The 14,984-nt window shown below is 42.5% G+C and overlaps 1 protein-coding gene across 1 annotated transcript in view; it reads left to right on the top strand.

The window, feature by feature from the left end:
* The window catches only part of CDH13 (cadherin 13), a 993,622-nt gene that overhangs the window by 437,334 nt on the left and 541,304 nt on the right, over positions 1–14,984 (top strand). The gene's annotated exons all lie outside the window — the stretch shown is intronic.

The following is a 14,984-nucleotide window of genomic DNA, read 5'->3' as shown; positions in this document are numbered from 1 at the left end:
TCTTTTCCTTTTTTTATTTTTAAAGATTTGTTTATTTATTCAAGAGAGAGGAAGAGAGTCAGGGGGAGGGGCAGAGGGAGAGGGAGAGAGAGTCTTAAGCAGACTCCACCTGGAGCTCAGAGCCCAATGTGGGGCTTGATCTCATGACCCCAAGATCACAACCTGAGCCAAAACCAAGAGTCAGATGGCCCAAATGATTGCACCACCCAGGCACCCCTAGAACCTAGTTTTCAAAGGTGTAAGTCCAGGAGCACCACGGGGTCAGCTCTCTAAAAACTAAACCAGATCAAAAGAACTAAATCATCCTAACCAGACCCAGAAAACATTGTTGCATGAGTCAGGGCAATAACTTTTCCAGGAAGAAATATTTACTGTTAAATGGGCAGAAATACTGATGTGCCTGGTCAACACATCCTCTTCCCCTAGAAAAGCCAACATGGAGAATCAAATTTAAACCAGTTGGTATCTTTTGGTCATCACAGAATTTGAACAGTGGTGGTTAGTTCAACAAATGACCTTAATGCCTAGTTCTATTGGACTATTTATTCATTCATTACATAAATAAGGAGCATCTGTTATATGGCAGACTCCAAGATTGGGCCTGGATGACTATTGGTATGAACAGCACAGAAGCCCCGATTGTGATAGACCTTGTATGGTAGTGGGGAGACAGATATTTTGATGAGTAAATAAACAAACAAGAAAATTGCAAAGGATAAGAAATTCTGTGAAGAGCAGAAGCAGCTCTTCAGAAAGAGAGTAAATGGCCAGACCAGGGAGTAGATGGACAGAAGTGTTCACACAAGTGGCTGGGAATGCTGGTTGGAGACCCTGGTGTTTGATTGGAGACTGGAAAGATGAGAAAGGGACATCCATGGGAAGATCTGGGGAGGCTGCATTCTTAGCAGAGGGCACTGCATATGCAAAGGTCTGCAGGTGGGAAAGAGTGAGGCATAGTTGGGGAGGAAAATGTCTGGATGACTGCAATGAGGCAAGCAAGGAAGAGAGTGTTAAGAGCTGAAGTCAGAGAAGCTGGCCTGTCGTAGGGCCTCCAGAGACCATGGTGAGTGGGAATTTCATTGTGTACACATCAAGGAACCACTGGAAGTTCACCCCGTGTGTGTGCTGAAAGACCCCCAGGCAGCCTCATAGGGAATGATTTGTGGGAGCAGAGTGGTCAGGAGAAGTGGACACAGAAAGATCTGCCAAGAGGGGTGTTTTAGGGTGACCTGGACCTGAAGTGAGGGTAACTTGCACTATTAGAAATCTATTCCTGTTGGAAATTAAAGGCATCAATAATCCAAAGTCCTAGTAATCACCGTATTTGTGATTTTAAACTATCACTGTGCCAAAGACACCTTTCTTTAAGCAAAATCTTGCCAGGAGTCCAGGACATGATGCAGAAGAAACCAGAGCTGTTCCAAGTGGACAGCAGTGGGGTTGATGAGCCCTGCCTTTGGACAGCCCTAACCACTGTGATGGCCCTTGTATAGGTGTCCCTGAAGCCAAGGGTGGCATTCACCAAGGGCCAGATTCCTCAAGTCTGCAAGGCTCTGCCCCCACACAGTTTCAGAGACCAAGTTGCATCTTGCTCTTTAGACCTTTATGTAAGCCTGGTGTTCTCAACCCTCATTGTACATCAGAGTTGCCTAGGGCAGTTAAAATACAGATGCCAGGCTCCACCTTCCAAGATCAATTCAGTTGGTCAAGGAGTGAGAACCAAGCATCAGTATTTTTTTTTTTTTTAAAGATTTTATTTATTCATTTGAGACACAGAGATACAGAGAGAGCATGAGCAGGGAGAGAGGCAGAGGGAGAAGGAGAAGCAGGCTCCCCGCTGAGCCAGGAGCCCGATGTGGGGCTCAATCCCAGGACCCCGGAATCATGACCTGAGCCGAAGGCAGATGTTTAACCATCTGAGCCACCCAGGCGCCCCTGTATTTTTTTTTTTTTTAAATCCCAGGTGATTCTGATGGGCAGCCAGGGTTGAAAACCACTGGCCTAAACCAGTCCTACTTTAAGAGGAGCTATGGACCAGCAGCATCAGCACCACCTGGTTGTGAATAGGTTTTGCTGTATGTCTATGCTTTTTATGCCTTTGAAAGAACTTTTTTCATCTTTGTGCCTGCTTGGTTTTATTCATTCATCTTATCCTTTCCTTTATATCCTATTATATTATTTCCTTTATATCCTTTATATCCTACCTTCATCAACTCCACTAATAGCTAACAAGTGATGCTCTGCTGAACTGTGAGAGAGTATATGGGTATCTTCAGAGAGTGCTGGGGAGGTGGGGAGAAAGGATACATATCCCACCCACCCACCCAAACTCTCTGAGTCAGGCAGCTCTAATTTTATAAATATCACATATCAGACTTTAGTGTAGGATGCCATTTGAAGTAGAGACTCTGTGTTTATGAAAGCATAAAGATACTTGTCTCACTTTGGTTTCCCCCAGAAGCTGACCCTGAGACAAGAATTCTAAGGCAAGTAGTTTATTTAGGAGATGAAGAGAATACTGGTAAGGGAGTGAGGAAGTGAGACAGGGAAAGAAAGCAGCCATTTGAGAGGCCTGTTTATCAAGGCAACTGTGGCTGTATGTTGGTGACTGCATTGTAATCCCAAGGGGAAATGCTAGGAAATGGTATAAAGCACACTCTGCAGGGGAGGGAGCTGGGGTGTTTATACACCAACCCATCCGTCTTTGGTTGAGGGTCTTTCCCAAAGGTGTAAATTCTCCAGCACACCCAGCCTTCCCTGTGCTCTGGCTCCAGCACAAGGGCCTTCTGAGGCCGGGGGGAGACAGCTGGAAGTCTGCTGGTGTGCCCTGAAAAGGTGAGATCCAAGGGCGGGGACAGGGCACTGAAGGATTCTGTTCCATCACTGAACTTAATATAAATACTCTTGCTTTACAGGCCAGGTTTTCCTTGTCTCATCTTCTGCTCCGATTTCATTTTCTGAACTTTCTTGTCTCATCCCTTTGAAGCTGACTGTACTTGCTTCTTTCCATTAATAAATACTCGCAGCATCCCAGGCAGGAAAATCTCTGAAATTCATGTCAATTCACATCAATAAGCACATATTCAGCATCTGCTATTTACAAGGCACTGTGTGAGGGGCTGGAGAGTTAATGACAAAAGGGAATAGACAGGGTCCTTAATCTCACAGGATTACAGAAGAGTAGAAAAAATCATCACAAATGCATTATTTGTCCAATACTATAAAGTATAAGCATCTTTCATCTCTTATGTTGAATTCTCATAATAGCAACCCCATGAGGATCATCTTCCAAAGTGCCACCTGAGAGTAATGAGACTCAGAGGGATAGTCACCTGTCTGGAGTCACAGTCAGTTAGTAGCAGAGATGAGCTCCATGCCAGCTCTTTGAGATTTCACAGTCTCTGCTCTTAACTAGCATGCTCAGTGCTACTAAGTACAATTTGAGAATTTTCTTTCATGGAATGAAATGTCTTTGCTAACAATTACTCTCTTTAAAACAGCATTAAAATTAAATTTAATTGTTTGAAGTGCACACATACACACACAAAATAGGATGGATAGAGGGCTGGGTGAATGGATAGATATATGATAAAACAAGTATAGTAAAATGTTAATGGTAGAATCTAGGTGGTGGGCATAAGGTTGATCACTGAACACTTGTTTCAACTTTTCCTCCATTTGTAAATTTCATGATACAATGTTGGAAAAAAATTAAGCTTAACTAAATACAAAATTATCACAAAACACACAGGAATTGGCATGTCAGCACAAAAATATTTTTTGTTTGTTTATCTTGAACTTCAAGAGGATGGATGGAGACTTAAGTATCTATTTCTTTATTTTCTTTTTCTTTTTTTGCCATATTTTATCACGATCTGAATCGCTTTAAAGAAAGGAGACTCATATACTACAGGGTCAAGGCATCAAAGGGTGCTGCAGCTAATCCACTCTCGGGGTGGGGGGTGTTCTCAGTTGAGGCTGTGCTATGTAGAATTGTATATTGACAGAAAGGCCATGCAGGGCAGCTCTAGGGATCAGACAGAGTTTTGGCTGATGCATAATTTATTTATCTTCCAAATAATTAATTAGTTGGTAAGTGGCTAAATTACTGGAATTAGGGGACTGCTTTTCCATCATCTCTCTCAATGTTTCTGAAAAATGGGTTAAAGACCCAATTGTGAACACACTCCCTCAAACCTGTGATTTCCTTCTTGTTTCTGAATTCTAGATGGCAGCGAGGATCTGGGGGCTTGTGCCCTAAAGAGAAATGCGTAGTTCCCAACATGTGATTTTTCCTTCCCCCTTCAAAGTATGACTATTTCAAAATTTGGGCCATAAATAATTTCTTAGTTTTACCAACTTTCACTGATAAATATTTGATTGCATCTTTAGAGATTTTTGAGTTCTTGGGCCTGATTGATTGAGAGCAGGGGACTTTAAATCTGTGAGGCAGCAAGGAGGTCTTTGGGAGACGTATTTTATTCTGTTTTATATTAAGTTTGAAAGACAAGTCATTTATGAAATGCTTATTAGAGATTCTACTTTCATCACAAACCCTTTTCATCAAAACCAATGAAAGTACATTTTACTGAAAATCCTTTTTTTATATCCCCTATAAATTGGTAGAATGGGCCTTTAGAAGGACATCTTTAACCCAGGATGGAAGAAATATGTAATTGGACCATGTGCTTTTCGTAAAGGGAATCAACATAGATCATTAGACCAAATCATGAAAACCACTCAATCAGGACTCTGCTTTGATTGTGTCATGAATACATGAGGATAATTTATGGCAGTTCCTAAATACTCCTCAGACTTCTAAGCATATGGTTTATTAGGGATCTCCCTACATCCAGGTGTTCTGTACCTCCCCATTTATGCCCACCCATGCAAACAGGTGCCAAGGAATCTGGTGTCTCAGAATTGAATCTGCTTTATTCCATTTAATAGTCATACATATCACTTTGAGAACCCAGGGGTGCCAAGCTGTGTCCTCAGAAGCTGGGCCAGAAATCTGAAACTTGATCCCTAGTACTGCTCCATCTTACCCTCCCACTGAAACATAGACTCAGCCCCATCCTATTGCCTGACTCATTCTGTGTAATTGCCATCAGCCCTCCACCCCTTTTAAAATCCATTGCCTCACATTTTTATTCAAGTCTGACTACATGCCTCTTCTCAGAAATTTACAGCTGTTTAACTTCTCCTTTTAAAAACAACTAGCCATTTTACTCAATAACTACAACTTAGCCCTGGCTAGTGTATACAAGAGAAATCTGAATGTAAGAGCTCCAAGATGTATTGAGCTCAGAACTCAATACTCAAAAATTCTTGCTGAGATGAATAACAGGGTTTATTTCTACATTCAGCAACCCCACTGGTACATACGCCTTTCCTAATTCTATGACTTTGAACTCTTTCCTCTTCCTGGGACACACCCCCTTCATCCTCCCTCCTCAGGGGGTACATGTATTTACATTCAAGGATTCACTGTCTAGTGGAACATTTACATCCTCGCAGAAAGTTCTGTGCACACTGCCCAATGTGGTAGCCACTAACTACATGTGGCCATGGAGGACTTGACGTGTGGCTCGTGCAATTGAGGAACTGGATTTTTAAATTTTATCTAATTTTAAGTAATGTTAAACCTATAAACTACTGTTTGATCCAGTTATTGGAACAACTTGCCATGTGAAATTTACCTTTTCCACTTAAATTTTAATCTAAGTACAGGTCAAATACTTCTCATGAAAATATAGTATCTACATTGATATGTAAATGTAATATAAACACAGGATTTCAAAAATGTAGTATACACAAAGAATGGAAAATACCTCACTAATAATCCTTCTATTCGTGCCATGTTAAAATAAAAACATTTTGGCTATATTGGTATGATTAAAATTAATCTCATATTTTTTTTGCTTCATTTATTATGTGGCTACCAGAAAATTTTAAATTATTTGTATGGCTCGCATTGTATTTCTATTGGTCAGTGCTGAGCTAAAGCCTATTTTTGATATAGTCTCCTCCTTGGAATTTTTGTGTGATCTCCTTTATACATTGTTTATACCTCTTTGCTTGCATGTAACACATTTGCAACAGCAATATAGTTTCTTTTGTATTTTTCTTGTTTTTCCATTAACTATAATTCCTCAAGTATAGTAATACAAGCACACTGCCTAACGCCCAGTGGGGACTCAAATATTCTTTGACTTGAGTTCTGGTTAGGCCTATGGCTAGTTGGATAAGGCATTCACTGGTTAAAGTGATCACAGCCTAGTTTGTTGTTAGAATGGAATTAATAGACCATTATATGATCAGTCTGGATATTTCTAGCAAAATTTAATTTTCCACAATGGCAGTGAGGCTACCAGATAAATTGGTTGGCAGTCAACCATTATGTCAGGTCAAATAAGTATCCTTAGCAGATTGTGGTAGATTTGATGTTGATGGATTATGTGTGGGGTGTGTGTGAGGAGGGGAGAGAGAGAGGGAGGGAGAGAAGAGAGAGTGCCTGTATTTCCATATTTGCTCATACATACAATATTTCAAACCCCCTTAAATAAAAAACCTCAAAACTTTATTCACAACTGAACAGACTTAATTTTAAGTTATTTTGACTAAGTCTAATAAAAGCATTTATTCACCATTAGCAAATGTTGCCCTCTTTCTGCAAAATTTAATTAATGATAAAACATAATTGAGTTGTTTTGGTTGTTTGCCAAATACATATATATGCAAAAATGCCCTCCGTGATATACATCCAGCAAATAAAAGCATCTGAGCCTATGGAGGAAGCAATATTTTTAGCCCTGAGTTTATCACCCTTTCAGTTCTCAATTTGAAAGATTCCCAGGGCTTTATTGTTATGTACATTTTGCCTCGGACTGAATTTATATTTAATTATTTGTGAACATTAAAGGATCTGGCATTTCAGCGTGAATTAGCACCCTGGAGACAGGAGAGTTGAGGAATTTTCTAATTCAACTAGAATCTTCAACATCTAATGAGTGTCAGGATCTAAGCCAAACATGGCTCCCCCTGTTGTCCTGTTTAGTTCTTATGACAACCCCACAAAATATTATACCCACTTCTCAGATGGGGAAACTGAAATCAGAGAGATTAAGCAACTTGCCCAAAGTTACTCAGTTAAAAGAGTGGCAAAGCTAGTATCCAAACCTAGGAGTCTTTTTTTTAAATTTTTTATTGTTATGTTAATCACCATACATCACATCATTAGTTTTAGATATAGTGTTCCATGATTCATTGTTTGTGCATAACACCCAGTGCTCCATGCAGAACGTGCCCTCCTCAATACCCATCACCAGGCTAACCCATCCTCCCACCCCCCTCCCCTCTAGAACCCTCCGTTTGTTTCTCAGAGTCCATCCTCTCTCATGGTTCTTCTCCCCCTCCGATTTCCCCCTCTTCATTCTTCCCCTCCTGCTATCTTTCTTCTTCTTCTTTTTTTTTTTTTTTAACATATATTGTATTATTTGTTTCAGAGGTACAGATCTGTGATTCAACAGTCTTACACAATTCACAGCGCTCACCATAGCACATACCCTCCCCAGTGTCTATCACCCAGCCACCCCATCCCTCCCACCCCCCACCACTCCAGCAACCCTCAAAACCTAGGGGTCTTGAGTGCCAGTCACTGATCTCAGCACCATAACATGCATGAATGTTGAGTCCTCATGGGTCTCTGCTGTTTGGATAGCATGCTCACGTGAATTGTCATTTGACTCTCACACATACTCTCAAGAGACCAGTATTATATCCCCATTGTACCACTGAGGAACTGAGGCTAGAGCATCATGCAACATGGGTATAAACTGATTTGTCATGTAAGCTGAGCTCCTGCATTACCACCTGCCATGAACCAGGAGTCTGGATGGATTTCAAAACAGCACATGGCATGGGGTAAGGAATAGGCTTTATTGGAGAAAGAGAACACATAGAAGCCAGGGGTCAGCCAAAGATGAGAATCATAGCACCCCATGGAGAGCTATGCCAGGGTCTGGGCAGAGAGCTGAATATCGTCTAGGTTTTCCAGAAGATGCCCTCGGCTGCCATGGTTCCCCCTTCTTAGGCCAGCTTGACTACAACCTTGTCAGTGGACAGAAATCAAATTCTTGGGATGTCTGGCAGCCTGAGCACGGGTATCCAGACTTATAGAAGTTTCGAAGATTCCAGACGCTCAAAGCCAGATGCCTTGGACAGTGATATGCTGGTTAACAGGCTCTTGGGGGGAAGCCCCAATTAGTAATGCTTGCCACTTTCTTTGGTGGAAGTATTCCCACAGTGACCAATTTCAAGCTACCAACTTGCAAACTTCTTGAATATTTAACAATTGACTTTCACAAAGAAGTAGGAGCTAGCCCTGGCTGACCATGACCTATGGAATGGGATGCCAGTGGGTCAGGGAACATACTGGCCCCATGGGGAGCCATGCTTGAGTGGAACCTCCAGCTTGGAGAAGTGGCTTACCCATCTACCTGTGGTTTTTTGTCCAAGGTGAGCACCAGGGGTCATTTGGGATAATTCTGCTCCTTGCATCACATTAAGTGCCTTGTCTCAGGCCTCATAACCAGTGCTAAGGAGAAGCAGACCTTGATCCTGTGCTCTTTCAGCTCTGCCACAGCTCTCCTCCTTTGCACAAAAATCCCGAGTCTGTCTCTGGAGGCTGACAAATTCTGTGACAATTGTCCCAATTCTACCTGGAAAATGAGGAAGGGAGAGAGAAAATTCTCTGACGCGCGGAGCAATGCAGTGAACTTCACAAACAGCTATTTGATGTGCATGTTTGCACACTGAGTCAAAGCTGGGGGTCGTGTCTTAGTTTAAAAAATAGACCACGTGTTGACAAGCAGAAAACTACTTTCTTCACCAGGGAAGGAGAGCCACTGTCTGGCTCCAGAGGCCACAATTTTTGTTTTTGTTGGTATGTCCGCTGACAATCCTGTTCAAAAGAGCCACAAGGAACAAAAGTGATAGCAGAAAAGGCTATCTTTGGTGTAATTAAGAGCTATCACCGCTTGTTTTTCTCAGCGACGAGGCCACATCTGACTCAGTCGATACGGGCTATGAAGGAGCAGAGCCCAAGGCACTGAGGGGAATGGATTGGCCCTTCTGTGGTCAGACCTCCAGTCCCAGCTTTGAAGAGGATTGAGGCAGAGCTGGATGGAGACAGAAACAGGCCCATACACAGGTTTCTGAAGAGGGGGAGGGATGAATGAAGAACTCGCCTTTATTTCCGTTTTTAGCTTAGAACTAGCCTTGGCTCCTGGATGGAGTGAAAGGGAAGAGACTTCAGTGTAGTGCTCTGTAAGCAGGAATGGGGAAGATCCTGGACACAAACACCCTTTGTTGCAAGTTTAAATGGTCCTGTCTGTGGGTGTTTCACATTGGGTGTTTTGGATCAGGAAGTGAAGAACAGCCCCAGCTTAGGCCTTTTGGGTAGGCAAATGTTCTTCCTAGGTGGAAAAATTGGGTCTCGTTCATTCATTCATTCATTCATTCATTCATTCATTCATTCATTTAGAAATATTTATTGAGCAACTACTATGGGCCAGGCACTGCACTGACTGTTGCCCATGGACTCTTCCTCAAAGAACATGCAACTAGGGAAGACACAGACCCGTAAACAGGCAGATTAGACCGTGATCAGGAGCTGTGGGAGTGTGGAGGCCTGAGAAGACAGAGAACGTAATTCCCGAATGGCTGCATACCAGTAGGCAAGGTGAAGTTGGGATGGAAAGAATTCTCCAGGTAGTGGGAAGAGCGTGATCCAATGTCTAGAGCCAAGAGAGAGCACTGTGTATCTGAAAAGCCAAGAATAATTGAATGTGGCTGCCATGCAAGGAGGACCTGTCACAAATAAAATTAGGGAAAGAATCAGGGACTAAGATGAAGAACTATAAACACGACTCCAGGGAGTTCACCCTTCATTCTGCAGGTGGCGGTTACACATTGAGGAATGACATGACCAGATTTGTATTTTAGGAAGATCAGTCTGGTTGCAGGTGATCACATCTGGAGGCTGAGAAAACCAGAAGCAGGGAAACCCGGATGGCGGCTGTGAGAACAGCCCAGGTGGACAGTGCAGGGCTCCTGCGTCTGGAAGTGGTGGGGGACAGGAGAGAAGACACTGAGTCAAGAGCTGGGCAGCCTTGGGGAGTGAGTGTTTGATGGGGAGGGAGGGAGGTAGAGGAAGACCCCTCTTAGCTGAGAACATCGTGCCTCTGTAGGACGCTGACCAAGTCACCCGGATGGAGGGTTTAGCTGTGGGTCAGTGGACCTTTCATGAAACTAAGGGGCCTGTTTTATCCTCCTCTCTTAAGTTCACTCTTTCCTGAAGCCCTTCTGTGAAGCAAGAAGGAAGTGCTCCCAGAGGAGACAGATCTACCTGCATGTTATGCAGAGGTGCACAGACAGGCTGGATCCAGAGCCAGTCTTCTGGGGAGTAGATTCATTTTGCACCAAGGAGGCTTGTGGGAGACCAGACTTTCAGCTGCCCCTTTGCCATGTGTTCCCAGGTGTGAACACAAATCCTGCCTAATCCGTGCCTACTGATTTTAGTCCAGGCATTCCTGGCTGTGGATTTGAAATCTTTTTTTTTTTCTGCCAGCTCAGAAATACATAACAGCTGTGTTCACTGTTGGCCTTCTAGCCTTGAATTCATTCTAAATACATTTCTTCTTAGTAATTTCTTCTTTGAATGCTGATGTTTGGCTATGCATTAGTATACACAATTCACAGGCTCTGTGTTGCTCAATTTTTAGTTCATTTATTTGACAACTTGAAATTCCTCACAAGTGGTGCTTTTATTTTGTTATTTGCATCTGGAAATCATTCCTAACATGCCAGGGAATAAATTTGGCTTTTCTTTCTTTTTTTCATAATTTTTTTTCTTATTATAAAAATAAGAGATGTTCATTATAAAAAAAACTTTAAAGAAAAATATATATTTAACAATAACACTATAAAATATCTCCCAAGCTCCAGGCCCCCACCACATACTTGAGATAACCACTGTTGGCCCCAGAGCAGTGCTTCTCAGTCTCTAAAGTGCATACAAATCAGTGAAAGCACAGGATCCCAGGCCTCATCCCATCAAACATGTGGGTTCCCTAGGGCTGGAGCGGGGCCTCAAAGTTCCCCATTCTCACATGCACCCCAGGGCTGCTGATGCTCCCAGTTCTGTGGCCCACACTTTGAGAGACTCTATCCTAAACATGCAATACCCACACAGGACCATCTTGTACTCCCTGATGTTCCACTCAGCGACATCTCAGAAACATCTCTCATGTCCTCAAAAGTCTTTCTTCCGTGGCATTTTGAAAGGCCACGTGGTGTGACATGTCATGGGTCTGGCTGTTGATGAGCTCCAGGGGTTCTTAATGTGGGGTCTACAGATCCCGAGGGGCTCCGTGGGTAGATCTGGTCCCTTGGTTTTCCAATGTTTATTTGTTTGTTTTGCACTTAAAATATTACCTTGAGGAGGATACCACATGATTTACCAGCGACCAAAGGAGCGCATTAGACAAAATGGTTAAAACCCTCATACTATCCCCAATGAATGACATCTAGTGGTTTCCCTCTACATCTCCTAGTGGTAAATCATATTGCTGTGATCGCCACCATTCATAAACTTTGCATAGATACGTATGCACACAGGCATGTGTGTATGTGTGTATATATATATAATCTATAGTTACCTAATATGAAACTTGAATCTAACAGCCAAGAGCTGATTTAATAGCATATCTCAGGAAACAGCCAGCTGACTCACTCCTCCCTGAGAGACGCTTGAATCCACTGGGTCCCTGCTCTGATGCATTCTCTGCCCATCTCCACTCCAGCTCTGCTTCCATCTGGCACCCCCGGCTTCTCCTACCCACCCATCCCCATACTCACCAGGTCTAGAACATCTTTGTTCTCATTATGCTGTGCAGCTTTCATCTGGGGCAACATATCCTCAGCCCTGCCGAGGATTAACAACACAGCTAATTGGATATATACATTCCATGCACGCTTGGGAATGTAAGGAATACACCAGAAGCCTTCCCGTTCCACCTACTGTTGCCCATCATCCTCACTGACCTTCTCCTTCCCATCATTACAAACAGCTTCATTTGTGCTCCCCCTCTCTCTGACTCTAAGAATCCCCCCCTACCTGTAGTATACTATGCTCCGTGCTTTCTGGACCCCATAACTAATTCTGTGCAAAGGTGGTGTTTCTGTGGCCTTTACAGAGGAGGACAGAGTGATTAGTGCACTCCTCTGATGCCTCAGAGCAGTGAAGCTAGGACTTTTAAAACTCCTTATTGAAGTATAGTATATAGACACCAAAGTGCAAAATCATAAGGGTCCGGCACCATGATTTTTTTTATAGACTGAATACACCCATGAAGTCTGCACTCAGATCACAAAATGGAATGTGACCAGCCCCTAGAGAGCCCTTCATGTCACCTTCCAGGCACTAACTCCACATCCCCCCAGTGTAACCAGCACCCTCCTCACCATGAGTTAGTTTCACCATTTGGTACATAATATAAATAGAATCATCCAGCATGTATTCTCTGTTGGCTTTTTAAATTTTTTTGCTCAGCATTACACTGGTGAGATCCGTCTTTATTGTTGGGCACATTTGTAGAATCACAGATGCATAGTATCACATTTTCTAAATATACCACACTCTCTCCTTTCTACTCTTGTGGGGAATTGGGATCATTTCCAGTTTGGGGCCATTACAAATAGTACTGAGATACCACTCTCATGCATGCCTTTACGTGAACATATACACACATTTCTGTTCCGTATATACCTAACCATGGGATTATTGGGTCAGTTTTAGTGGATTCTGCCAAACAGTTGCCAAAGTGGGTTATAGAGAAGCTGAACTTTAAACCCATTATTCTGACTCCACAATGAATTGTGGGAGCAGGATGGGTGGCACATTTGTTTATTTTTTTTCTAATGAAAAATATATCCAGTTTCTCTCTGACTCTGTAGTGACAGCCATCAATATCAGCCATAGCGGAGGCCCATTCCATGTCTTTGGATCACAGCAGAACCTGTTGCCTTCACCATCAAGAACTGGAGATTGTCACTGGTTCTCCATCTGTGTTGATCCTCATGATATGAGACCATCTCCAGGCTTCTGGTGTCCATTCAAAGGAAGCGGGCTCTGTGACAGGGCTTTCTTCCTCCCACTCCCAAGATCCTGAGGATGAGACAGCTTGAAGCCAGTTTTATGGGAATTCTTGGCCAAAGTCAGGGAGACTTCATTGTTTTCAACAGGTTTTAACTTAATCCAATAGGTTACTTTATAAGCCAAAGAATGAAAAGTTTAGGACCCCAAGAAACAGACACCAAGTCAAAGGATTTTCTTTTTTTTTTTTTTTAATTTTATTATGTTATGTTAGTCACCATACAATACATCATTAGTTTTTGGTGGTGTGATTCACGATCCATTGTTTTCGTATAACACCCAGTGCTCCATGCAGTACGTGCCCTCCTTAATACCCATCACTGGGCTAACCAATCCTCCCTCTAAAACCCTGTTTGTTTCTCAGAGTCCATAGTCTCTCATGGTTCATCTATCCCTCCAAAGGATTTTCTAACAAAGTCTCTTTTTTAATTTGCTAATCAAGATGTCATTAAAAAATATAGACATTAGCCACAGTGGTTTCTCAACCCTCTGCGAGGATGAATTGCTTCATACATCTGAGCTGCCCTTCCTTAGGTAGGACTGGCAATAATAATAATGATGATGATAATATAATAATAATAAAAATGGATTCATCTATGGTCAAACTCTTTGGACATAACTTGGTTACTACTTCTTTATACTAAGATTTCCCACCTCTTTCTGATGAGCCAATGGTGCTTTCCAATCACAAACTTTTCTTCTTAATTGGGACACTGTAAGCCCACCTTTTTCTGTTGTCTCCTAGAAATATTACTAAGTAGCCATCATGCAAAAATTCTTAAGACATGGACCATAATAAAAAATGACTTAAGAATACTTCATCATAATTTTTGTTTTTTCCCGTTTCTGCCTTCTGGGAATGGAATGACCCAAGGCTTATGGTACCAAAGACCCTTAACAACACATTTTCCTCAGATACAGGAAGGCTTGCGACACGGTAAATGGCCAGGAGTTCTGACCCCACTGATGGTTCATTGTTGAACCATCGTTGAACAGACAATTCGTATATCCATCTTCATTTGACATCCCTTATGAACTACCAGGTGTCTGAAGTGGCCCCTAGTCCCCTTTCTAAGCCAGGGAAATCCACCTTGCAGCTCTTGCTGCTCTTTGGTTATGTTTGTATTTATTGATATTTCAATCTTCTCCCTCTCTCAATTCACAGACATCATAGACTATTAGAGTTGGAAGGAACCCTGGAGATGGCCCAAATACCTCACTTTATAAATAAGATGGAAAATTATGTCTAAAGTCAAAAGATATGAAAAGTCCTAATCTCCTGCCCCTCATTCTGGTGCCTTTTGCCTACGCCGGGTCTTCTGAGACTTCACTGGAAAATTCCTGAGCCCAGTCTGGAAAATTCCCAGGTCTTTAGGAGGCTTAGTATGCCATACCGTGATTGAATCAGGGGCCAATAATCTCTAGGATCATTCTACTGAGACTGATGTTGTCCCTTATCTTTTCACTGCTTTGGGCAGCATTCTTAGAGGGTGGTTAAACCCTCAGGGTTCAGCTGATGGCTCCAATGTGTCCTCCCAAGGTCAGAGCATATTACCGGACCAACCCAGCCTTTGAACAGGAAAGAGCTAGGTGAAAACTCCAGGAACTGGGAATATATCACTGCAAGATCCCACCTGTGTAACCCCTGTTTTGTTTGAGGAGAGTGACTTAAATAACCTAAACGGGCTAATTTGGAGAGCATAATTTCTATATTGGTTGTTTGCCTGTGTTGTTCCCATTTTATCTTCAACATCTAGCATACGTC

This window comes from Phoca vitulina, unplaced genomic scaffold (assembly GCF_004348235.1).
Source record: "Phoca vitulina isolate PV1807 unplaced genomic scaffold, GSC_HSeal_1.0 scaffold56, whole genome shotgun sequence".
Taxonomy (NCBI): domain Eukaryota; kingdom Metazoa; phylum Chordata; class Mammalia; order Carnivora; family Phocidae; genus Phoca; species Phoca vitulina.
The sequence above is the reverse complement of the archived record's forward strand: the minus strand, read 5'-3'. Positions and strand labels throughout refer to the sequence as shown.